The 27343-nt window shown below is 35.8% G+C and overlaps 1 protein-coding gene across 5 annotated transcripts in view; it reads left to right on the top strand.

The window, feature by feature from the left end:
* The window catches only part of ORC4 (origin recognition complex subunit 4), an 85545-nt gene that overhangs the window by 3222 nt on the left and 54980 nt on the right, over window positions 1-27343 (top strand). For 2 of the 5 annotated variants that reach the window (XM_053596454.1, XM_053596452.1), the window contains exon 2: window positions 24591-24676. The exons of the other annotated variants lie outside the window; for them this stretch is intronic. The gene's annotated coding sequence lies outside the window, so the exon portion shown is untranslated. The remainder of the gene's footprint in view (window positions 1-24590; window positions 24677-27343) is intronic. 5 annotated transcript variants of the gene reach the window in all.

The raw sequence follows: 27343 nt of genomic DNA, 5'->3' as shown, positions 1-27343 counted from the left end.
CCACCACCAGTTATTTTTCATTTTTGCCAACTTGATGAATGTCACTTATCTTATTGTTGTTTTAATTTACCCTGTCCTCCTGTCCTCCTTACTAATGAGTTCGTTCACTTTTTTCAAAAACCAATTGGCTATTTGGATTTCCAGTTTCTAGGATTGTCTGTTTAATTGTTTTTTTTTTTTTTTAGATCTTTCGTGCAGTCATCCTGTTTTTAATTCCTTTGTGAAGTTTTTCTATTGGCTTGTCTGTTATACTCAAAAGATTTGTAGGACTTTGGCAGATATCTTTGCTTAGAACATTATGTTCTTCATAGATAAATTTTCTCATCATTTAGGCCTTTACTAGCTTATTTACATTATTGTTTTTTGAATTCTATATTTAATTTTAACTCCAGGAAAAAAAAAAACTGTGGTATTCAGTACAGGAGCCACTAGGCTGTATATTGCTTTTGAGCATTTGAAATGTGACTAATGTAATTGAAGAACTGGGTTTTTAGTTTTACCTAGTGTTGACTTAAATTTGAAAATTAATACTTGGTTCAGTTACTGTAAAACTTATGTTTGGAACAATTTTGATACATAAATCTTTCTCAACTGTAAATTTTATAAAAATAAAGATCAAGTATTTCTCATGACAATTTAGCATCTGAATTGTGATATTCTGTAAATGTAAAATAAACAATGGATTTCAAAGACTTAGTGTGAAAACAATTTAAAATACCTCATCTTTTCATTATGATTTCATGTTGAAATTATAATTTCATCTTGTTTTGGTTTTTAGCGGGATACCAGACAGTGTAAAATTGCTTATTTGGGTTGTATTATATTTCTGTTGGATAACACTGTTTTCTATCACTAATTTTGAGCTGGATTTCCCTAAATGTTTATCACTTTTCTTTGTTCTTAATTTCTTCCTGCATCTCTTTTTCTGTTCTTAATTTCTTCCTGTTCTTTTTCCATTAGTTTTACTATACTTTTTAGGAGTTCCATAATGCAGACCTTCTGATCGCCAATTTCTCTTAATATTCTTCTTATAATTTTTTTGTTTTGCCTTCAATCTTGAAGAATGTTTTAGGGGTTTTAAATTGTAGACGTGTAGGTATTTCGTCTATACATCTTAAAGATAATCCATTATTTTTAGCTTCTGTTACTGATTTTGAAACATCAGTTGTCAGTCCAATTCTTCCTGTGAAAGGAAACTGTCTTCTAAAATATTTTCTTTGTCATAGTTTCTCTGCTGTTTTGCTCTAATGTTTTTGTGTTCAGTTTTTCGGCTTGCTTGATACTTACTGATTCTTGAATCAGTGCCTCAATATCTTTTTTAAAAATATTGGCTTTGGGGCGGCGCCTGTGGCTCAGTCGGTAAGGCGCCGGCCCCATATACCGAGGCTGGCGGGTTCAAACCCGGCCCCGGCCAAACTGCAACCAAAAAATAGCCGGGCGTTGTGGCTGGCGCCTGTAGTCCCAGCTACTCGGGAGGCTGAGGCAAGAGAATCGCTTAAGCCCAGGAGTTGGAGGTTGCTGTGAGCTGTGTGAGGCCACGGCACTCTACTGAGGGCCATAGAGTGAGACTCTGTCTCTACAAAAAAAAAAAAAAAAAAAAATATTGGCTTTGTCCGTTCTTACTGTTTCTAGTTATCTGTTGAAAATTGCAATCTTGATTTTTATTGGGATAGTACAGTCATTTCTCAGCTGTAGATACTCAGGTTTCTTGTATAAACTATCATAGTATTTACATATCACCTACACCCATCCATGTACTTTAAATCATCTCTAGATTACTTTTATCCTAATATTGTGTACATACTATACAAATGCACAGTAGAACCTCTGTAAGTTGATCACCCAAGGGACTGTAACAAACTGGTCAATGTATGCTAGTGGTTAATAAAAGTAATTAGGCCTGCTGTACTAACAGGTACATACGGTGTATGCCTGGTCTATGAAAATTATGTCAGATTAAGGAAGTGGTCAACTGTGGAGGTTCTCCTGTAGTTAAACTGTATTTTTATACTATTATTTAATATATATATTATATAAATATTTATATAATTTATATATTTATATAATATTTATACTATTATTATTTTTAGTTTTATTATTATTTTTTTTGGAGAAAGTCTCGAACTGTCACGCTGGGTAGAGTGCCATGGACTTGTCATAACTCACAGCAACCTCCAACTCTTGGGCTCAAGTGATCCTCTTGCCTTGGTTTTTGTATTTTTCGTAGACATGAGGTCTCGAACTTGTGAGCTGAAGCAATCCACCCAAGTTGTCCTCCCAGAGTGCTAGGATTGCAGGCGTTAACAACCACACCTGGCCAATTTTTTACTATTATTTTCATTTTTAAAATATTTTTTAATCGACAGGTGGTTAGATCTGTGGATATGGAGAGTCAATTGTATTCATAGTTCATTTGTTGTTTGCGACAGATAATTTCAGTTTCTAAATTTTGTGCATCTGTTTCTGCAGGCTTATGGTGTTTTTTTCTTGTGTGCCAGTGTTGTATTGAAAAATTATAGGAATATGTAAAACCTTGTATAATAGTATCTTTCTTAAGGGTCATTTTTCTAGGAAAGATGCCTAAGGGTTCTGTCCTGTCCAGAGTCACTTTATTAATACTTGAGACTTGAGATTTCTTCTGTTATACACATAACATTAAACAGGGCTTAAGTTCTGCTTAACTTCAGTTTTCTTTTATTCTAATGGTGTTTCACTTTAAAATCTAAACTCAAGTTGCATGAAGATTTGTCTGAGTACCCAGCTTTGGTGGACCCTGTGCTTCAACTTTTTACCATATTAAAGCCAGGGACTTTGTTTTCTTTCTCATCCTTTTCTTCTAGGTAGGCATAGGTCTTCAAAACAAAAGTAAGTAGATGTGTGGTTTATTTTTGTTCACCTTCTCATAGATTTGGAATGTAATTTCACTCTCCCTTATTGCATTTGTATTATGAAGTATTTTGTTGGCCTCAGCAAGAGAATTGAATCATCATCTGACTCTTTTTTATTTTTGAGATTTGATTTTCACATCTTCATGATTCTAGTCAAAGTTGTATGTTTTAAATTAACTCATACCTTTTTAAATCACCTTTGCCTCTATAATATAAAAAACACTTAATGAAATCAGAAAATGTTTCTAAGCGATTTGTTTCTTCTCTCTCTCTTTTGCTTCAAATGTAAAAGAAACAAAAAACCTGTTTAAAGTTTACACTACTTCTCTATGGCTTATCGTTAAAAATAGCACATACCTGTTTGTAACAGGTTGGATTCTTTAGGATATTTCCCATCAGATGGGCACCATGTGCACGAAAACGATTAAGCTTCTGTCTCCTCACTTTGCTTAGTCCTAGAAAGGTTGTGATGTTGGGCAAGGTGATTCCTCAACCCTCATTACCCCATTGACAAGCACACACTTTTAAAGTTATTTTAGATGCTTCTTTTAGTATTTACCTTCATACTTCTAAGTAACATACTCCTATCTCTTGTTTTTCTTAAAATTTAGGACCTTTTGAAGTACTCTATGGATGATGTCAATTTAGCTTTTCTTCATAAACACCCCAGCTATTTCCCCATCTTCCCCCTGCTTTGTTAGTTTTCAGTATATGACCATTCAATGTTCGTTTACTTTCTTGAAGTTTCTCTTAGATAATTATCTTTGCCAATTTAGAAGCATTGCTTGGCGTGGTTGCCACTTGTGTGCAGTCATCTGTCCTGTGGTATATTCTCTGTTTCCTATATCCTATGTCCTTCTTTGTCTTGTGTACTCCTTTTGGTTTATCACACTCCCGTAGCTTTCTGAATTTGCGCTAGTGTTTTGAGGCATCATATTTATGTAAATGTCTTTCTTTTACCCCAACTGTTTGTTTGACTGGGTGAAGAGTCGTAAGTTGTAAATTGTTTTTTCTTTACAATTTTTAAAGAATTTTTAACATCTGTGAAATTCAAAGCCATTTTTATTTCCAGCATTTTACACATCATTGAATTGAAAGCACTCCAAGTTCCCATGTATCCCTTTCTTCCTCCTTTCCACTGTTAACTCAGTTTTCCTATTAATTTCTTGCTTTAGTGTGGCACAGATGTTACATTTAATGAGCCAGTGTTGAAACGTTATTAATAAAAGTCCATAGTTTACATTAGGGTTTAGTCTTTGTGTTGTATATTCTGTGGGTTTTGACAAATAAATGACATGTGTATCCCTCATGGTATTCTCAGAATAGATTCCTTGTCCTAAAAAAAGGCCTGTGTTTCACCCTTCTTCAAACCCTTGAAACCTCTGATCTTTTTATTGTTTCTGTAGTTTTACCTTTTCCAGTATGTCATTTAGTTGGATACATTACAGTATATAGTCCCTTCAGATTGGTTTCTTTCACTTATCAGTAGGTATCTAAGGTTTATTCATGGATTGATACTTTATTTCATTTTAGTGCTCAATAATATTTCATTGTATGGATGAACTATGATTTGGTTTTGATGTGTTTTATGTGTTCAGCAATAAGGGCATCATTTGCTTCCAGGTTTTACAGTTATAAAGCAAGCTGCTATTGTTGCAGGAAGACGAGGCCCAATGAATAGAAAGGGCACCCGGACACCATGTTTATGAGAGGAAGGACTTTATTTTAGCCAGTGGAGCTTATGACATACAAGAATTCAAAATGGCCACACTCCCTGACTGGCTTGATCTTTTCCTTTTTATCTCCAGTCAAAAAGTTCCAACCCAGAGGTACCTTTCTCGTTGGTCAGTTTGAATCAAGCAGGAGATGCTGTTCTAACCCCCACAGAATTTTTTTTTTTTTTTTTTATTGTTGGGAATTCATTGAGGGTACAATAAGCCAGGTTACACTGATTGCAGTTGTTAGGTAAAGTCCCTCTTGCAATCATGTCTTGCCCCCATAAAGTGTGACACACACCAAGGCCCCACCCACCTCCCTCCTTCCCTCTTTCTGTTTCCGCCCCCACAGAATTTTACAAAAGTAGAAATTTCCAGGTTCCAGGAAGTTAGGTCTACAAATTCCTAAGAGTTGAGTCACCATGGACAGGACCCTGCAAGTGTATCCTTGTGGTCTCTTTGAGAAGACCTGTTATCCTGGACCTCACCCTTCTCTGGTATCATCTCTCACTACAAACAGGTGTTAGTATTTATCTGAATTTCTACTCTTTGTAATTTTCTTCTCTCTGAAGAACTTCCTTAAAAAATATTTCTTGCCAGGTAAATTTACTGGCAATAAATTCCTGCAATTTTTGCTTCTCTAGGAAAGTCTATTGCTCCTTCACTTTTAAAGGATAATTTCCCTTGATAGATAATTCTAGGTGTATTTTTATTTAAATACCTTACTTCACTTTTTTCTTGATTATGTGATTTTTGAGTAAAAGTCTTAATTGTCCTTGCACTTCTATAGGTAAGGTTTTTTTTTTTTCTTCTGGCTTCTTTCAAGATTTTCTCTCTCCCTCCTTTCCCTTCCCATTCCTTCCCCTTTCTTTCCCTTTCTCTTGCCCCTGTCACCCAGGCTAGAGTGGCATATTCATAGCTCACTGTAACCTCAAATATATTCCCATAATTTTTATTATATTGTTTAAAGGGTCTCATTATAATTGTTATTAATCTCTTATTGTGCCTACTTTATGATAGGTATGTACACATAGGAAAAAACAAGAGTATAAATATAATAGGGTTTGGTACTATTCATGGTTTCAGGCATCCTCTGGGGGTCTGGGAACATTTCCCCTTTGGAGAAGAAACTGCTTTAGGTCCTTAGTGAGAGATTTTATGTTTATCTAGTTGGCTGTTAGGCCGCATTTATTGTTTCCTGTAATTGTAGTTATGGAGGGTAAGATTTCTTCTGTATCCTTGTTTTTGTCTCCCCTCTTTACTTTGAGTTTTCCTAGGGATTTCTTAAATGTGGTCTGGAAAATGCTGCTCTTTCTTTTGTTATTCTCTTTTCTTATTCAGGAGATTTATTAAAGAGGTGATGTGGACAGAGGGGAACCATTCTGTAGTCCTATGATTAGGTGTCAATTTTTTAGTGTGAGCCTGTGGCCCTGGGTTTTGATTTTTTACAGATTCTTTAGTCCCCCCACTTACAGGTGTGTCTGTAAGGCTAGAGAGGCTGTAGTTGAGTATTTCCTTTCCCCAGGTTTTTAAGGCTCTGATAAAACTCCAGGTTGGAAAGATACTGGTAAAGTATTTTCCCTTAAGGGCAAGCCTTGTTAAGAACAGATGTTCTGGGTGCATTTCACCAAGGTTGCTCTTTTTCTGCTGAAGCTGGAGGAGCTTCTCCTGTGGTTGATTGTCTCTGTGATAGCCTGGTAGGGTTCTGGGAAGTAAAACTCAGAAGTGTTGAGGCCTCCTTAAGAGTGGGTTCTCTTGGAATTTTTAATTCTTGAGCCTTCATCAGTACCCTTAAACTAGTTCCAGTGGTTTCTGATGCTCCTCTGATAAGCTGTGATTCTCTCTTGTGTGCTTGCTTCTCCATAGTTTAGCAGGAAAATGAACAATGTCTTTGGCCTGACTTCAGTTTTCCAGTGAATCTGAGAGATGTTCAACTTTTTTCTTGTGACAAGATTGTCAGCTTCCACCTATATGCCAGACCATAAAGGCTTGATCCTTTTTGAACCAAAAATTGCACATCAATTTTTTAAAATACTGAAACTATATTAGTTAACTGTGTACATATATGTTACATATATATACATATATATCATTATTGAGTAATAGCATTGCTTGTTCATGTGTATAAGTTAATTAACCAGTCTTCTACTACTGTATATTTTAATATCGTGTATAACCAATGCTATATTAAACATCTTCATAGTACATGTATGCAGTTATCTCTGTACATATCTATCATTATTTCTTTAAAGACTTACAGGTAGAATTGCTGCTACAAAGTTGAGGCATCAGTATTTATTTGTAGCTTTATTATGTGTTTGTTACATTAAATACAACCTTGCCAACCCTATTATTTGAAACAAACCAAAACATTTTACTTTTGTATGCCAAAAGTGTTCCCTCATTTAATCTCTTTTTTAAACAGAAAGCACATTTTATTTTATTTATTTATTTTAGAGACAGAGTCTCACTTTATCGCCCTCAGTAGAGTGCTGTGGCGTCACAGCTCACAGCAACCTCAAACTCTTGGGCTTAAGCTATTCTCTTGCCTCAGCCCCCTGAATAGCTGGGACTACAAGCACCCACCACAACGCCAGGCTATTTTTTTGTTTCAGTTTGGCCGGGTTTGAACCTGCCATCCTCGGTATATGGAGCTGGCACCCTACCCACTGACCCACAGGTGCCGCCCAGAAAGCACATTTTTAAAAATTTATTTTTACTAAGGAAGAATTGCATTTTAGAGATGGGATTTATTTTGTTGTTTTCCTAAGTTATTTTATATTACCATCAGGGTATCACTTAATAATTTTGCTACTTATTAATGATTGTTAAAAAGGCACTGGAACATATGAAGCATTGGAACTTTTCAGTTCTTGTTTTCTCTGAAATAAGAATTGTTTGTAATTTTTTTATGAAATGATAAGCCCAGATGACTATATTTACATATTTTCATCAGTAAACAGGTATATAGATTAACAAAGTAATTATAAATTACCAGTTGTTAAGTTCATAGTTTGGGAACTAAAATAGAGAATTTCAGTTTCAAGGAATCTTGCAGCCTATTATTTATTATTTAATGTTTCTCATTAAACTCATTTTGTATGTTATAGCCACATAAAAATGAGTTAGTGGAACTCTTTTATTTGATTTCCCTAAAATAGTATCAAATATTAGCAAGTGTACATCTTGTTCATGATTTTCTTATGAGCATCCAGTATTTCACTACTTTATTTACCATTAAAGAACCAAGTTTCTTTCTAAGAGATCTTTTTAAATTTTACTTATACTTTTTGATAAAAAAAGTATAAAAATAAATGTTGGAGAGTCTTTGAGTCTGTTTATGAATCCTATGTGAGTTTGGGTTATTTACCCTAATTTTGCACAGTTTTATCAACAAAGATATACCACGTGCACAGAATAAAGTCAGAAGGCCTGCATCGCTTTTCTGGACATTTGGTATTGTTTAAATGTCTCAATTATTTCATCAGTTTTGTACTATGATCTTTAATCTTCATTATATACTCTTTTGGTCTACTTTGTTTCTTTTCTATCTTTGTAAGTTAGATGTTGCAAGTTACATTTTTTCTTTACTAATAAGTTTATTTAATTTAATGTCACAAGTTTTATCTCTAAATTCTACCTTGTCACATCTTATAAAGATTTTGTGGTATTTACCCTGTTTCCCCAAAAATAAGACAGTGTCATATATTAATTTTTGCTCCCAAAGCTGCGCTAGGTCTTATTTTCAGGGGATGTCTTATTTTTCCTTGAAGAAGAATATGGTACACATTTATTGTTAAACGAAAATAAAGGAAAATTACTACTACCTGTATACGGTACGGTAGTAACTTGAGTATCTTCCAGCCTAAACAATGTTGTGGATCTTCTTAAAGACAGTTCACTTCGCTGAAGGAAATTATCCAGCCAGTGTTGTGATGCTTTGAAGTCTTCAGGGGCTATGTCAAACTGTGCTGCCATTGCAAGGGCAAATTCTTGAATCTGAGCCCTATTCACGACCAAAGCCTTTGCTCTCCTGTCAACAACCCATTCACAGATCAGATCTTCCAGCTCGGAAAATAATGGTTGCCAACCTGATCCACACTTGCGCTTTTTAGCATTTCCCTTGTCCACTTGTTCAATGAGGTTACCATACTCTGCTCGCCATTTTCGGACCAATCGGATACTCAACATCTTCTCTTTACAGAAAGCAGTAAGATTTTGACCCCAAGAGTCTTCCACGATTCCTTTCTTATACTCCACGGAGTAGCTTTTTCTTTTTGCGCTCATTTCTAGGGGTAAAAAAAAAGGAACTGGGGTATCAGGGTGGGGGAAGGGGGATCACTTAAAATGACACAGTGGGGATCAGAGAGGGGAATCAAAATGGCACAGGAGAACCAGAGGGGGGATTACCATTTTAGTAACCCCTTTTGATCCACCTGTGTCATTTTGATTGTCCCCTCTGATCTTCCTTTGTCATTTTGATTGTCCCCTCTGATCCACCTGTGTCATTTTAAGTGATCCCCCCACCCCCACCCCTTTATCAGACATTTCCCCCCTGGGGCCTGCCTGGGGACTGTCACTGGGCTGGCTGGGGCCTGGATCTGGGCTGGAGCAGGGTCTGCCACTGACTGAGAACCTTCAGTCATCATGAGTGCGCCCCGAGCATCAGGCAATGTCACCAGAGACAGACCAGCACTCAACACCTTCACCACGTCCAGTGGGTTGATCCTCCTGTTCTTCTACACACATCTGGGAAAGTCTCCTCTCTCCCGCCCCACGCTCACGGCTCACTCTGACCTCCGCTCCGCCTCCACCCAGCAGTGAGGTCAAGACTCCACATAACATCACTGGTTGCTAGACGCCAGTTGGGGCGGCCCTAGCAACCAGTTTACGGTAAATTAATTTTCATTCCAAGACAGAGCCTCGGGGGGCCTTATTTTCGAGGGGATGCCTTATATTTCACCCAAAAGGAAACCTGTAAGTAGGTCTTATTTTCGGAGGATGTTTTATTTTCGGGGAAACACGGTAATATCTCTCTGTAGTGAATATTCATAGTATTTTTATCTGATTCTATTTTACATTATCAATACTTGTGGGATTTTTTTGTTTTTTGTTTAATAAATTCTAAAGAAGGATGTATTAGTTATCTATTGTATCATAGCAAGCAACTCCAAAAAGTGGCTTAAAACAAACATTTATTTTATTCTTTCTCTATAGGAAGGAATTCTGCTTATATAGATAGTTCTGGCTTTTGGTCTCATAAGGCTACAGTCAAGATGTCAACTGGGATTGCAATCATCTGAAAGTTTAAAAGAGGCTAGATAATCTGTATCTAAGCTGGTGTACTCATTATTGGTTGGCAGGTTACTACTGACTCTTAGCAGGATGCCTTAGTTTCTTATCATATGGACTTCTTTATAGAGTTGCTTAACTGTCTTTAGGCCGGCCATAGCAGGTAGCCTTTTGCAGAGCAGATGTCCCTACAGAAGTAAGCCCTAACATCAAGAGTCACACTTCATCATTTCTACACTATCTTATAATATTGGCTACACTGGTCAGCCCTTCACTGTGGTAGAGAGCATTACTTAAAAGTGTGAATGCTGGGAGGAGAGAGCCATTGGAGGCTATTTTAGAAGCTGGTTGAAATATAGTGGAGATACTACCAGATTTTTCTTTTAGGATGTAAGGAAACATTGCATTTTGAGTATAAGACCTCTTTTAAGAGGGCCCCCAAATTATTTCAGATATCAGTCCCTCTTCTCAGGCTTCAGTATTTACTCCAGCTGTCTTCTGTAGCAGCTCTCATTTTATGTACTTCTGGCCTTCAGTTGGGGACAAATGGAACTGCTGAGTGCTCCAAGATAAGTGAACTCCTTTAATTCATTTACAACATTTTCTTTATGATCTTCATCCTACTACTTTAGATTTTTGGTAATACTGGAGATTTGCTAGGAAAACATTTTTTGTGTCTTTTTTTTTTTTTGGAGACAGGGTCTGATTATATCGCCCCTTGGTAGAGTGCTGTCGCATCATAGCTCAGCAACCTCAAACTCTTGGGCTTAAGCATTTCTCTTGCCTCGCCTCCCAAGTAGCTGGGGACTGCAGGCACTGGCCACAATGCCCAGCTATTTCCTTGCTGCAGTTGTTGTTTAGCAGGCCAGGTTCGAGCCCACCAGCATCCCTCAGCTATGGGCTCTGAGCCTTTTGTGTAAGTGTTTTACATGTGTAAGGATGTAACCACTTTGATTCTAGTGGATTTTGAAGCCGTGTGCTTTATACTTCCAGAAATTCTTCAGCACTCTGGTTATCTCAGCTTTTTAACTTTCCTGGTGGCATATATTTGTCCTTTTTGTTGTTTATTCTATAATGTCAGTGACATTTCTGAAGGAAGACAGTAAGTTGGTGTGCTCAGTCATCTTTCTTAAATGGGAAGTCTTTTAAGTTGAATTTATATGTAAGTTGGAGCAGGTACATTTACATATTAAATGCAGCTTAGATGTTTGTTTTAACATAGTATTTATGTTTACCTTTCTGTGCATATATAAATATGTAAATATTTTCAAATATAAACCTTAAATAATCTTGTTCAATGTAGAAGATGATGGGCTTATTGGAGCGATTGACTGATGTTAGAGGGTCAGGGTCTGATTCTGCTGCTGGAGTCAGTTTCTTGAAGTAGGTTTCAAGGGAGGTTGGTACAGAGCTTTTCTTTTTCTCAGTCTAAATGGCCCTGTAGCATCTCAGGCCTTTGGTAACTGTACAGTAAACTTTGAATCTCTCTGTATCAGGATCTTGTTCTTCTAACGTTGCCATTCCTGTTTCAGTGAGACCAAAAGCATCAGATAACTGTTGCAGAAAACTTTTTCAATTCTAGAGTTTCAGGCTTTTTTTCTCCCCCCACCCCCCCAAAAAAGCCAGTTGTGTCTACATTAAATATTTGGTTTATCAATAATACCTTCCACTATCTTTCTACTTCACCTTGAATTTTAATATTATGCCAATTTACCCTTACTTGAAACAAATTCTTACTTGTGATAGCCTTCCTTTCTTTGGCTGTAGGAGCGGCTTTTAAATCATTGAAGAGGGGCTCGGTGCCCGTAGCACAGTGGTTATGGCGCTAGCCACTTACACCTAGGCTGACAGGTTCGAACCTGGCCCGGGCCAACTAAACAACGACAACTGCAACAAAAAATAGCCGGGCGTTGTGACAGGCGCCTGTAGTCCCAGCTACTTGGGAGGCTGAGACAAGAGAATTGCTTAAGCCCACGGCACTCTACCAAGGGGTGACATAATCAGACTCTGTCTCAAAAAAGAAAAAGAAAATTATTGAAAAGGCTTCAAGTCTTTTTTTGCACTAAGAAAGGCTGATAGACATATTACACTCACTGATTTTGGTTTTCTATCCAAATTATCAACAGCTTTCCATCTCGATAATTAAACCACTGCTTTGCTCTAACTGGAAGGCTATATGGTACACTTTGGCTTCCATCTGGTGGTTGAGGATCCCCTGCTGTAAAGTACTGAAATACCCTCCCTTCGTAAGTGCAAGTGGTACGTAAGTTTAATGTTTGTAACTCAAGGACTGACTGTATTGGAGATCTCGTATTTGTTTACCTTCTACTTTTGCAAGGGAATAATGTAAATATCAACTATTTCTATGGTACGTAAGAATTAGGAAATTAAGCAGTCAGACTGTATTTGAATTTTTTCAACCCTGAAGGTTCAATTCTTCCTGGACTCACTTAGTAAGACGTGTTTTTGGTTACTATTGTTGAGTTTTGTTTGGATGAGTGTGATTGTTACTGTCATGTGTTTTTCCCCTCAAATGTTAAGGAATAGTATTTTCTTGGAATAGAGAATGGTGTTTACAAGAGAAAGGATTTGTAAAGAATGACAAGAATGTAGGAAACAGTATATTTGAACCTACCTGATCACAATTGATCATCAGTGGTCTCCTTGATAGCCTTTTAATCTTGGGTGAGGGAAAGGTTTACAGAAAAGGGTGGAGTAGAGTACTCTAAATTCTTAATCTAATTCTGCCTGCAGCTGGATCTCTGGGTAATTGTGTGTCTCACTTTTTTTCATATGTGAAAATGAGGGAGTTATGTTTGGCAGCCCTGCTAAAATGTGAGTCTATAACTTTCTGTGAAAACATGCTAGATATTTTAGTGTCTCAAAGTCACATTGATGAAGAGTTTGAAATTCAAGTAATGATTTGAATTTTGAAATTCAAGTAATAACTTCTTTTTTGAGCATTCTTCTGGTTTATAGTATGAAGAGGATAAAGTTTTCCTCTGTATTGTATGATGTTATTTAAGAAAAAGTTCTAAGGCATGTAATACTGTCTTTAAAGGCCCCCCTCAAAGATCCCCCCCACCAAAATTATCATTTTAAGATCTTACTACAGTATGATTGTGAATTCACATTTTCATTAATCTTGAGGTTACATAAATATGCTGACAGCATGGTAGGACAGGGGATTGCATATTTATGCATATTCATTAGTAAAAACAATTGTAGAGTATGGTTGCTTTGATCCCAGTTTGTAAATTGTATGAATTTGGCCTTCTATGCTTTCTACATGAATGGAAGGGTTTTCAACAACACACTGTCCTCAAAAGCTTTTAGGAAATATTCTAAGATGGGGGGTTCACACGAGTAATTTCTGTTAATAGAAAATCTTAGTTTCTCCCTAAGACAGTGTTACTTTCAGTTTTTTCCTTCCAAAAATAGTTTAATTAATATTTACTAATCAATTCACTGAAGTTGTAGTATATTATAGGTGCCAGGAGAAAAAGCTTACCCTTTGCCCTCTAAAGGTTCATGGAAAATCAACTGACGAAAGGCAGTATAATAGAAAAGGCATCGAAATTTATGTGGTCATAGTTTCATGTGACATGAGATCTTTCAGAATGAAGAACCAAAGATTATAGGACAAAACTATCCTTTTTTGTTTTGTTTTGTTGTTGTTTATTTATTTATTTTGCTTAGATTCAACAAAGTATGAACAGCTATGTAGAAATGTGATTGGACAAAAAGATTATTATTGAATACTAATAGACTGAGTGAGGAAACCCAGAAAGTCTGTTTAGATTCCTCTTGGCCTCTCTGTGCAACATTGGTTCTGTAGATGGGGCAGGATCTCCTCTGGAATAGAAGTCACATTACCATCAAAGTGGATCAGATAATTTCCTTATGGCCAGTTTTTACACAGAAAGATGGGGAAAGTTAGAGTAGTATTTTTAGATTTTAGGCTTTGGAGAAAGGGGTTCTGGTTTTTATTAATTGCCTTACAGGAGAGGAATTCTGGTTCCTATAGTTAGCTTCGGAGAATGAGAGGGCTAGGGACAGAAGGGCAGGAGAAGGTAGGAGAAAACTGCTTCTTAGGCCTACATTTTGGGGTATTTTCTTAAGCCCTAAGTGTAATATTTAAGTAAATCTAAATGTGTAAGTTTGGCAAAGGAGGAACTTAATTGAATAGGGGTAGTAGCTTATTCTTATCAAGTGAACATATTGCTATTGCAAGAAAGTATGGTACTATCATTTATGGGTAGTTCAGGGTTTTCAAAGGAAGATTTTTGCCTACATGTGCCTTCTCCTCACCTGTTGAATTTAGTTTAGTGCCCTAGTCTAAAATACCGTGTCCCGTTTAATAACCTCCTTCCAAAAAGACCAGGTCTTTGTTGCTTTTATGCTATTTTTCCATCCCTGTTAAACACATTAGCTTTGATTCACAAGGTTAATTCTCTTCTCTTTCAGCATGTTTCTAGTCAGATTCATTTGTTCCGAGAAAGTAGACTATGACTTGCCAGTATAACGTTTAAGGTGTTAAGCAGTTATAAGTCAGTGCCAATAAAATTATATGGTGTGCTATATTTCAAAAGCTTGAAGGTTTTCCAGATTTGTTGTAAATTTGTGTTGCTTCTTTTATTAGCCTATGTAATTCATAAGTGAATATATTTTATTTTTGGACATATATTTTAAAGAAATCCTCCCAGTATTATTTCTGTTTTATTCATTCTTTAACACTAGTGTATAATTGATAATCATTTATAAGATGATTTATGGTTAATAATCAGAAAAATAACTGCAGTAATTTATAAATGTTCTTTGTCCCTGAAGATTTCATATTAACTCTATTATTGTCCCACTGGGGGTTGTTTATTTTTTGACTACTGACCCACCATATTCTTAAACAATTTGATTGGCTTATTCATTAATATCAGTGTTTTAATAGCCACTTTATAAAGTAAATACAGTTATTAAAAGATATATGCATATGTGTATCTTTATATTCATGTATGTTTATGCGTGTGGTTGTATGCGTATGTGTTTATGTGATTCCATGCACACTGCCATGTAGTAATGAAGGCTAATGAAAACTCAGAGGTGAGAGAATGCTTCTATGGAAGAAAATTAATTTCATCAATTTTGAATATTGGAGCATTATAAAAAAAGTTTCCTTCATTTTAATATTAAGGAGAAAATACCATGTCATCATATGACTTAATGAAAGGTTATTGAATCTTGTGTTCATTTGATCTGAACATGTTCTTAAGTAAATTATGTCCCTGTTTATTCACTGGGAACGAATGAGTAGGAGAAAAGATTTTTATAAAATTTCCCCAGTTTGTTCCACTGTGGGCAAAATGTTATTTTGTTCCGTATTACTCTTCAGTTCTGGAGAGCTCAAGGAAACATCTCACCTTATTTGTTAACTTGGAATTTAACTTAGTGTTGTCTCTTATTTCCCCCACCCTTGACTTTTTTGTTTTTACTCTTTTAACTCCTTCAATTTTTCTCCCACCCACATACTCCTCAGCTCTTTCTTATTTGGGGTGAAAAAGAGGTTGGTGGATTACTTGTGACTATCCTACAGTTTTAACAAATATGAACTCACTTATGATTTCATTATCTATTTTAGGTTACATAATAAAATATTTTTGTTTATGATTTTTTTTGAGTGTTACACTTCTTGAAGCAGTCTCCAGGATGATGTCCTGCATGTCTTACAGTAGAAAAAGGTTTCTTTCCTTCCACCTTTCTCTTTTCTTCTGCTGCAAACAATACAATCCTTTGATTTTTTTTTTTCTCATTTAGTGTTACAAAATTCATTCTCTGTTTAGCCTTTCTTAAGTGTTAGAGATGTTCGTTCTTCCCCTCTTTCTTGGATTTCTCACAAGCGAAGAGATGAAATTTGTCCTGTAAGAAATATGTGTCTGCCCTTTTCTCCTCCCTCCTCATCTAATGAGTAAAGGATGTAGCTGTTCATAACTGCAATTTCCATCAGCCAGAATAATTTTTTCCGCCATTTGTAGGACCTCCTTGTAAATTTGTTACATCCACAGTACTGATAAGTTCTGTCCATTCTTCCTGTAAACTTCGTGTATTCTAAAATAACTATTGGTTTTTCAAATTGTACAGGTTGTTTCTTCTTCAACCAATGATCAGCTGTGTTTAAGGGCCAGGGAATGTACTCAGCATTGTCACTAACTTCTTGTCATGGAAGGAGAGGCACATTATTTTCATATCACATTGATAGGCACATAATTCATGTTCCTGAAGTTCGTTCTTTTCAGATTACTTGGAAATCTTTTGTAGAAGCCATAACTGTTCCTTTATTGGTGGAATCCTCTGCAGTAGCTGCCTCATGGTCTCTTGGAGGGGTTGTTCTGGACTGGTTCTTCATGTTGCCTGGAGTTTTCTGCTGATTCTTCCTCATGAGTGATTTCTTTTATCTGTTTCCTTGCCCTAATTTCCCTTTCACTTCCTCATGCTCTTTAAGTTCCTGTGCCTGTGGACTAAGGTTTCGATGAGTCCTGTTGGTATGGGACCAGAAGGATGAGAAGGTTGAAAAGCAAGAAGGGATGAAAGAAAGAAGGAAAGAACGCAAAGAAAATAGAGAAAGGAGAGGAGGTGGGTAAAAGGAATATTGACAAAAAGAAGAGAGGCACAGAAAGAGGGAGACAGAGCAATATAGGTGTATGGTAGGGTACTTTGACACAACCTTAAAAAATCCCAACCTCTGGGGGTGTCCGGTTGGGTGGTTCCCTTGAGGTCAGCAACTCTTTGCTAACCTGAGACACAGTACCCCACCTCCACCAAGTAGAGAGGAAAGACAAAAATGCTATAAAACAAACCACAACAAAACAAGCAAACAGAAAACTTTACGGGATAAAATTGGGTGAAAAACTAAATAATAGGGGTAGAAACACTGGCAAAAATGAAGTTCTAGTTATTGGAAAAGGCAGCAATGGGAAATTGTACTTATACTAGAAAACTGGAGAAAGAAAAGAAAAAATCTGTATGGAAAAGGTTGAAATTAAACAAAACAACAGCAACATCAAAATAAACAAAACAAAATAAATAAAAAACAACCAAAAACAAAGCAGTATATTTATCTTGTTGAATATTGTCTGGGCAACAGGTGGTCTTCTGGGGTATGAGATGTTAATTACAATGTTGATATGACTGGAGGCCTCCGCTGGTTTCTCAAACCCGACAAGGTAGACACCCTAAGTCTCTCTTTCGCCCTCTTAAAAGGGACTTTAAGCTTCTAAACTTGCTAAGCAGAAGCTTTCCCAGGAAAGTGTTTGTTGCCAGAATCACTGCTGAATTGGCTATCCACTTACCCAGTGTGCCAAAACCAGTCTCAGTCTGCCCCTGAGGGTTAGACCCCGCCTTTAGGCTGCTCAGTTACTTGGTTACTAGGTCCCACCTGTTCCTTACTCTGCAACCCCTAGAGCAGACCTTGTTGGGGCAGTTTTCTCACAATGGCTCCCTGCAGCCCTTAGCCAAACACTATTACCTCCGTCTAGCTCAGCAGCTCAGTCTGGGGTCCCAGACAATGCCCAAAGTTCTCTGCACTCTCCCTCAAGCTCTCCCCGAGGCAGTTCAACTGAGTGCAAGTCCAAAAACACCAAACAGTTCACAGGTAAGGCCTTTCTGGTTTGCAGTCTCGCTGCTACTGCACTTATAGCTGTCGGCGGGATTAGACCGATTAAACACGCGAGTACTTGCCAGTTTTCCACTGTTTTTGTCCTCCTCTTGGGGTCCAGAAGTCTCTCGCTGACTCCCTGTATCCTCAAAGGGATGATTATAGGCAGATCCCACCAGCTAGAGAATGCCTGGAGACCTCCCCAGACTCAATGGTGCCCAGATGCAAGGAAGCTGTTACTCGCCGCCATCTTGCTTTCCACCCTCCCAGCTGTTCCTGTTATATGCGTTTTCATATTATATGATTCCTGAGCAAGTTTGGACATCTTCCCACATGGGAACGGAACAGGAAAATCATTATGTCGAATGAAGTCCATTATAGGATTAGAAAGAGGTTTTTTTGGGGGGGGAGGGGATTGGAAAAAAGTTTTAAGACCTATTTGGATATTCCTGAGGCCAGGAACTTCTGAATTTTCTGTATTTCTTTTCTTGGCATTCACCTGTATCATGTGACATGATTTTTCTCTATTTATTACTTCCCTTCCATTTTTCCTGGTTTTCCACATGCCTATCTTGTAGCAACAGCCAGTGTAGATTTGATAGCCTGAACCATTCAATATGTTCTTGCAAAACTTGTGTCAAATGAATCACAATTCAAGACATAAATGGCATATCAGGACAAATAAGACTGTTGTTATCTTGCCATTATAGGGAATGTGAGAAAACACAACCATTTTTTGAATCACACAGGCAAAAAATTCATAGGCCCCACTTTGTGAACAAACACATCAAAAAAAGGTGTTGGATGTCTTCTGACATCAGAGTAAAACCAGCAAATCATTATATCAGATGAGGTCTGACATAGGATCACAGAGTTGGTTAATCTTTATGTCTGAGCAAACAGTTCTGTTGGGAAGTGTGTGAAAAACTAATTCTGGCTACCTGAAAAACAGCTTAAATATATTCTTCCCTTAATTTCATCTCAAAGAACAGTAATAAAGCATGGAGCCCACCTGCAGACATCGCCTTAAATACCTTCTGTTTTATGTTATTTGATTGTTTATCTAATCAAGAACATTTATCTAACTAAAAAGAAGCAAAATTCTAACGTTTTGTCCATACTTACCTTCTTTGAAAAATGTTAATCATATAGAGTTAGGTACTATGTAAAAAGTAGTAGAATTTGTATTTTAACTATTTCCTAGTAAGGGAGGGTAATGATAGTATTGTTTTTGTGTTTAGTTTGGTCACCATCTGGAAAGAAAGCAGTGATACACTTCTTTGTTTAATAATTTACCAGGCGTTCTGTTAAAGTAATGCCCCTGTCTGCTGGAACTTTAGGTTTTGCCTCATAAAAGGATGTCAAGAAAATAATACAAAGTTATTTGTATATTTTTTCAATCATCATGGTTTTCATTTTTCAGTCTTATCCACCATTTTTACTAAATGTTTTTTGTTAGTAAATTTCATCTTCTCTGATATAAATTAGTTCTGGCAGAGTGAGAGGAAAGTGGGGTGTCTTTATATTAACAAGTAGATAAAAGTCATTCATATTCTTTGTAAGAATATTTGTTAATAGAACAGAAAGTCCTATGATAAGTGTTTTTAGGTGTATTAATGTGAGAATTTTCATAGATATATAATTTTCACCTAGAAAATCGGCGATGGAAACATTTTCTAATGTATTAAATGCTTTTTAATACATTTCATTTCAAAAGCATTTTCTTTTAATTCTAGGTGAAATAAATCTTCAGGGATTTTTGTTTTTTATTTGCTAAGCAACATGCTGTTTGACAGCCAGCAACTTTTTATTCCACTAAAGAGCTGTAGTTGGAATACCTGGATTATTTCTGTTTCATTTCGAAAATAATAACACCTTTAAGCTTAGCAAGTATCTGGATTCAGCAATTCCTCTGAACTGGATCCACATACTGACATTGTCTATTAATGAGCTGAAAGTAAATAAATATGTGATGGTATAATTATAACACATCTATGTTGAACTCTTTCCTGAGCACTTTTGGGTTGCTTTTAATGACATAACATGACATAACCTGCGGATCATAGGGACCAAGTGGAGATATGTCGATTTATATATTAAATGTTAATTAATTCAGTTCTTTTAGATAAAGTATTTCAAAACTTTTACTTATAAATACTTATCATCTCACGGGGTAGTTTGTACTTAGGCACCGTTGATTTGGACAGTAGCAGTAATTGCTTCTCTGTTGCCTCTTTGACTACTTGGACAACTTTGAAATGTATCGTATTCACAACTGTTTTCTCTTGAAATGCTTTCTTTGGTATATAGTTTTATAATTCCTGCTCATCTTAATAATTTAGACTTCATTTAATCTTCCTTTATACTGTCAGTTCACTTGAACTGTTGTTGGTGCCTAACAACATCAGTTTCCTTAACAATAAGTAAATAAATAAGTAAACTATATCCGTTTTTTTAATTCTTCATTCAACTTAATAAAAGAGATTTTAAAATGTTTTTAAAAATTTTATTCCATGTGACTGAGAGTATTTTTTATTATCTAGTTAAGATGCATGATTATTTTTCTCAGTTTTGAGCCATTCATGTTTTTACTGTAAGATAGTTGTAGGAAAACTAATAGGAAATATGTGTACATATGTGATGTGTGTGTATACAGGCAATCCCAAGTTACAAGCATCTGACTAACATACAAATCACAGTAACCATCGGCATTACATATATGTACTATACATGTGGAAAGTTGTTCATGTTCTTTTAAGTGGGAGATACTATGAAGTAGTATGTAGAGGATCCATGTTACAAAAATGTGTATGTTGTACCAGTAGCCATTTTGTTTGCATTCAGATTTCCCAAAGTTAACCAAAGAAAAATCGTAGGAATTATAGAATTTTGGGTATTGAACTCAAGAGATTTTTGACTGAGAGATCCAACCTAAGGTTAAAAAATGAAATTCTTGTTTTATACTCCATGTTTCAAGTTTGGACATTATTGTATTCCTACTCTGAAAAATGAAGAAATTAGCACTCTTAGGCATGACCCCATTTTCTCTCATTTTTTGTTGTGTAATTTTCACACTATCAAGATTCAAGTTTACCAACTGTTCTTGCAAATTTTTTTTATGTTTTAGTTTTTTATTTTAGTGGATTCCTAGCTCATCACTGTGTGTGTGTGTGTGTGTGTGTGTGTGTGTGTGTGTGTGTGTGTAAGTGTCTGTCTAAAATTGTTTTGAATCATATTTTAATGGGCTGGATTTCGTTGTTTAGTTCCCCATAAGCTTCTCCACCCCCTCAATCCCAACAAGCTTTATTTGCTAAATAAGGTCATTCTTATTTGATAAGACGATAACTATTACCTTTATATATGAATGATATCTTTGCTAGTTATAATTCTTCTCTTTTTCTCTCAGGTTATAGGTATTATTTCATTATCTTTTGGCATTTATTTTTTTCCTTCAGAGGTAGTTTTTGACGTAGTAGCCAAATTCTTTAGGATTGAATATATATAATTGAATTAGGACTTTTGTCAATTTGCTTCTCTTCATATTTGGCACATTGGTGAGAATCAAGGTTTTTTTTAATGCTAGCACAACTTCTGAAAAAGCTTAAAGTTGAGAGCTGTGCAGAACTATTGTGGAATTTTGTACGCTTTTGTTTATTTTTGATATCAACTTTTGTCTGTTTTTAGTTACTACAAGGGCAAAAGAGTTTTTTGATTGCTTTATATCTAATATTTGAGAAGAGAAAGATTCTCTAATTCCATTTTGCTCCATTTTATCTACATGATTTCTTATTGTAATTCCAGAGTTTCTATACTAACCAGGTATTGCTTTCTAGGAAGAAAAAAACAAGTTTTGATCAAATGTAAATGTTATGAAATACTGCACAAATTGTAAGCATAGACATTAAAAAAAAAGTGGATTGTCAGTTTGAAACATCTGGGGTACTAACCATGTTCTTTCAGAATGTATTTGTCTGCTATTTTGTGTCTCCTCAAGAAAAGCCCAGTGTGATTTTGTTGACTTTTCTGATGGCCAGCTTTTTATCATGCCAGTGAAGTCTAATGAACAGCTACCGCTTATGTAAATAAGCTTTGTGGTCTTTGGCAAGTAATGTAAATATCTGTGCCATGCCCATAAAAAGTAGAGACACTATATGTTCTTTAAGATCCTTTTCTTTACTAAATCTGTGAGTTCATCCCTTGTTTTGAACTGATGCTGCTGTATCTATTGGAGATATATATGCATACCCACACGTAAACAATCACACATTATTCCTGCATGATTGTAACCTCTGAGGATAGAGACCAAATTTTGTATTTCTTCATCTTCCCCGTAGTGCTTGTCACAGGGACTTGTAACAAATAACTTACTAAGTAGGTGTTAAATTAAATTGAGAAGCTCTGCCATTGACGTACAGAAACTTGATTGTCTTACTTTCTGCAATACAGGAGGCATTTTATATATATGTTTAATCCTTTGTCAGAATGCACCTAATTTTTATATCATTTGAAATGTCATTCTTGGTAAAAATTTGTCTTTCAGCTTTGTGAAAATGTATCCTTAAGCAGTGTCTGAAACTGAAGCCATGAACAAAATACATGAACACACACAGAAAAAACTGAACAGATATGCCAAATCTGTGTTTTTTGATCATTTTAATTTCTTGGGACAAAGAAACTTAATCATGAAATATCATAACCACCTAAATTAATATCAGGAAATTTATATCCTATTTTACATTGCTGGACCCCTGGATAATGGTTCTTATGCTGGATTCATTTATCTTAAAATGGTGAGCAACCATAGCTGCAGACCTCAATCTACAGTACATATCAAGCAATTCAGCTTTTTTCTTCTAATGCCACAAGTTATTTCTGTTTCTCGGAAGCAAGTTTGCCCTCAGTAGTGGCACTTCCTATGGGTTCCCTGGTATTGTTCAAGGTTTATGGATTGCACTCAACATTTTCATTGCACTCAACACAATGAAAACTGCTTGAGAACCATGAGAGACCACTTTTTACTGTTGTGTGGCAGGGGTCCTCAAACTTTTTAAACAGGGGCCAGTTCACTGTCCCGCAGATCGTTGGAGGGCTGGACTATAGTTTAAAAAAAAAACTGAACAAATTCCTATGCACACTGCCCATATCTTATTTTGAAGTAAAAAAAAGGGAACAAATACAATCACACTGCCGCATGTGGCCCGCAGGCCGTAGTTTGAGGGACCCTTGTTAGAGAGACAAATTGCTCACATGGAGATGATAAACATCACATAGCATGTGAATACTCAAAGGACTGGAGCTCAGCAACAGGAAGTGGCTACAAAATTATTACAGTAGGACAAATGTACTACAGTTAGTTTTATGCAGTTACGATTTAATACTCCATCTTTATGTTTGTTTACATTTCTCTGAACTATAGATGGCACCAAGTACAGTCTATAGGTTTTGATAAAATTTAAGCTTTTATAATTTGTATATACTTTATGGTAGTGAGTGGTAAAATAGACTGGTATCTTCTTAACATTTTACACACTTATGGCTTACGTAACTTTTTGTTAATTTATTTACTTTTTCTAGACTGTACATGTTTATTATCTGTTTTTTCATATTGTCACAAATGTCCAAAAAAATTTTTAGCATATTTATCGAAAAAGATCTGTGTATAAGTGGACCTATGCAGTTCAAACTTGTGTTTTTTAGAGGTCAGCTGTCTACGTGTCCACTTTGATTTATATATCAGAACTGAATAGAAGAATCTTAAGTCAGTAGAAATGTCAAGAGCTACACTGTTGCTCATTGTTCAACCAGTAGGGTAGAGCAGTATTTGATTCATATACCTGGTGATACAACAGAGTCATTCTGTATTTTAAAATAGTTCAGATGATTATGATGACATTTAGGAAACTGATGTAAAGCAAAAACTAAATTGATCATTTGTGAATGTTTCCGATTAAATTTGATGCTATCTTTGTGTCTAAAATTTCATATGATACTGTTGATTGTCTTTGGAATTAAAATACGAAAAAAGTAATAATTTGTAAGTATATAATCTTGTTTTGTGAAAGAGAATGCTTTTCATTCGACATACTATATTAAAAGTACTTTGCTAGAATTATACATAGAGGAGTCCCATCACAAATAAATTGACTATAACTAAGCCAACCAGTTGATTGTGACTCTACAGTCTATCTAATTAGGAAAGAGAGAAGAATGATGATTAGCACGCAGAAAAAATCTTAAGGGTACTTGCTAATTTTCTCTGTTGAGAACTTCTAACTTAAAATAAACTGTTTATTCGGGTAGCATAGCCAGGAAGTTCATTGCCTTTGATTTGAACATTTCCAGATATCTAGGTTGGGCATTGTAGCCTTTGCATAGCAAGGTGAGAAGTCACTTGAAGCCAGGAATTGGAGATCAGCATATCCAGAATCCTATATCTGGAATCCCCTCAAAAAAATTAGCTGGAGAAGGTAATACATGCCTGTAGTCTCAGAGACTCAGGAGGCTGAGGCAGAAGAATTGTTTGAGCCCAGGAGTTGGAAATTACATTGAGCTACGATAATGCCATTGTACTGCAGCCTGGATGACAATAAGACCCTGTCTCAGGGAAACAAAAAAAAAGAATATGTAGGAAAAAGACAATAATGAAAAACAGATTATATCATATATATTTGTATAGACACACACACACACGCATACATAGTGTGTCCATAAAGTTTGTGTGCAATTTAAAATAATCTATTTATATTGCACACTAACTTTATGGACATTCTGTGTGTGTGTATATATAATTTTAAGTTTTATCTTTTTTAAAAAAATAACTGCTGACAACCTAATTTATGATCTACACCTTTTTAGTTTTGGTGGTAAATATACAGAGAAAATGTTACATAGCTCAATGTCAACTTTATTACTCAGAAAAATACATATAATAAAAGCAGATAAATTACTTGGTTAGATATAGATAATGAAGATCAAAGCATTGAAGCAATAAAGATAAAAGGAAATAAAGCAGATTTTCAAATTTTTTTCCTGGTTTATTTCTCTTAACAGATAATATTGCTTATGGTCTACATGGATTTTCAGTTGCAGTCATCTCCTGGGTAGTGTTTGAAGCACCTAGCTTTTGGCAAAGAAAGGTATTTCCCTTCTGTGCTTCTTAGCTGTAAATTTCTCTACTCTGTCCTCATACAGCTGTAAGAGTCTCGTGTGACATTAACTGCTCAAGAGATTGATGTCCAGCAAAACTGGGAAGACTAAGGCAGACTTAGATTGCTTAAGTTTTATAAAAAGAATTCTACTGGCATTTTCCACGAACTCTACAGACCTGCTCTGTAACATTCATTATCCTTTTTTTTTTTTTTTTTTCAATCCAAGTCTGATTGTGTATCAGAATAATAACTTGTGGAGCTAAAGAGAAGGAAGAGAAATGATTTCTGCTCTAGAGGTTCAAGTGTCTTGCATTGGGATTGATATTTTTTATGAACATTCATTCATACTGCTTGTCAAGTATTTTCCTGAATACTGCGCATTACAAAAACTGACAAAATCTGTCCAGTAGAGCTAGACTAGAGCATTAGTGCTTAACCTTCTTTATTCCTCCCATAATTGGGTCTGTGAGACTGTAATCTTTAAGTATCTTTGTTATTTAGCTGGCTTTATCAGAGCAAATCTGTCCTCTGTTGATCAAGAACATCTTTTGGCTTTTTTGTATTGGATTTTCTTGTTGTTTGATACCACGATATAGACTGATACTAAGTTGATGACTTTTTTAAAATTTATTTTTTAGGTACTGATTTTTACTTTCGTTCAATTTCTTTAGTATAGACATTTTCTTCCAAGAAATATTGATAAGTCAAAAACTATTATGAAAATACGATCTTCTATACTGTTAAAAACATGTATCAAGAAATCTGAAAAAAAAAAAAAAAAAAACTCTTTGTAAGATAGGTAGGCTCCCCCGCCCTTAAAAGAGCTGACTTGTAAATACAAATTATCCAGGCAAATAAGTTTTCTGTATTTTCACTCTTTTGTTTAAAAAGTTTATATGAGCATCCAAGTAAGCAAAAGACTATCTTAAGTGCATCACAAAGTATATACTTTTTGAAACATCTTTGGAAGTTTCTGGATTATCAGACTACAACAAAAATCTTTTTTTACTTTTCAGTAATGGGAGGAAAGAGTTGCAGCCTTATGTTTCACTTTGCTGCTTATGATCTTGTGATCTCTTTTTCTGTTAAGAAACCTTTCTAGAGTGTTAAAGCCTATTTATTTGCCATGATGAAAGTCACTTGATGTCTCCATGCCTTTCGTATTTCAGCTTCTATTCTCCCCACTCCATCCAGGCATTGATCCTCAGATACTTTTCACCTTTAGCCTGGATTGGAGATGCTATTTGTACCCGTGGATTTCTGTTATCTTTTACTGCTTCTCATTAGTTTTATCAGCTTTGGTTTGGAATGTACAATAATAAAGTCAATTTTCTTAGTCGCTCACAAAATGTTGTTCCTGAACTGGCAGTAGGAGTGTCCTCTGCTAACTTAGTAGAAATAGAAATTCTCTTTTTTTTTTTTTTTTTTGTGATTTTTTGGCCAGGGCTGGGTTTGAACCCGCCACCTCCGGCATATGGGACTGGCGCCCTACTCCTTGAGCCACAGGCGCTGCCCAGAAATAGAAATTCTCAAGCTCTACCCCAGACTTCTTAAATCAAAAACTCTGGGGTTGGATCCCAGTAATCATAATCACGTCCAGGTTTTAAAAGGCTTATTGGCATTTAAATGGTGGTTTTAGGTATTTGGGGGTCTGTGTAACTTTATATTGATGAATCTACCTATAGTTACTTTTTATTCCCAGTACTTAAAACTTAGTTATTTTAAAAGTAAGGAAGACTCTGAATACTATCAAAGTCTGCCCTGAGAGTTCTGTACCTTTGTTGAAGTTGCTGCATTGAAAACACTTGATCTTTACTGCATTGTCGAAGAAATACTGTGAAAGAAATTGTTTAGAACAAAAGTCTGATTGCACGTTTCCATCTCTAATTGTTCGTAGCCTTGGTTCTTCTCTCAAATATAAGTACTTGCAAAAGATACTGAGTTCCACCATGCTTGGCATTTTACAGCACTGCACATCAAGTCTACCCTTTAATTTAATCCCCCAATAACCATAATTTTACAGAAGAGAAAAATGAGACTTAGAAAAGTTAATTTGCAAAGGTTACACTACAGAACCAAGGACTCAAATCTAGGCCCAGATGGTGACAAACCTGTTAGGGACACTGATACTTTCAGCAAACTTGGTTTTTCTACTGCTGCTTCTCTCCCGTAGCTTTGTATAAATTTGTATCTATCTTTAATTCGATGTATAGATGGTCTTATTCTGGACTACTTTTTGCTTATGGTTCTGATTTTAAATAGTCTTCTCACATTTCATCTATTTCATCCTTTTGACTTCCTAAGAAAAAATTAAAATTTCTAGAAAAATTGTGGTGTTTTAATCTTTACTCCCTTTCCTTTGCATTTTATGGTTTAATTTTATAGCTGAAAACCTTTAAATGCTGTCTTTTTTATGTAAATTTTTAAACTGTATTGCCAAATTTTTCAGACAGACCAAAACTGACACCCAGTAACTGCAAGTATGATAGGAGTGGGGAGATTATTCTAAATTGGTGCAAAATTTTAAATCAAGATGTGGAGGATGGGTGGCACCTGTGGCTCAAAGGAGTGGAGCGCCCACCCCATAATGCCGGAGGAGGCAGGTTCAAACCCAACCCCAGCCAAAAACTGCAAAATAAAAAAAAAAGATGTGGA

The sequence above is a fragment of the Nycticebus coucang genome, chromosome 7, assembly GCF_027406575.1.
Source record: "Nycticebus coucang isolate mNycCou1 chromosome 7, mNycCou1.pri, whole genome shotgun sequence".
Taxonomy (NCBI): domain Eukaryota; kingdom Metazoa; phylum Chordata; class Mammalia; order Primates; family Lorisidae; genus Nycticebus; species Nycticebus coucang.
This window is presented reverse-complemented; position numbering and strand designations above follow the sequence as displayed.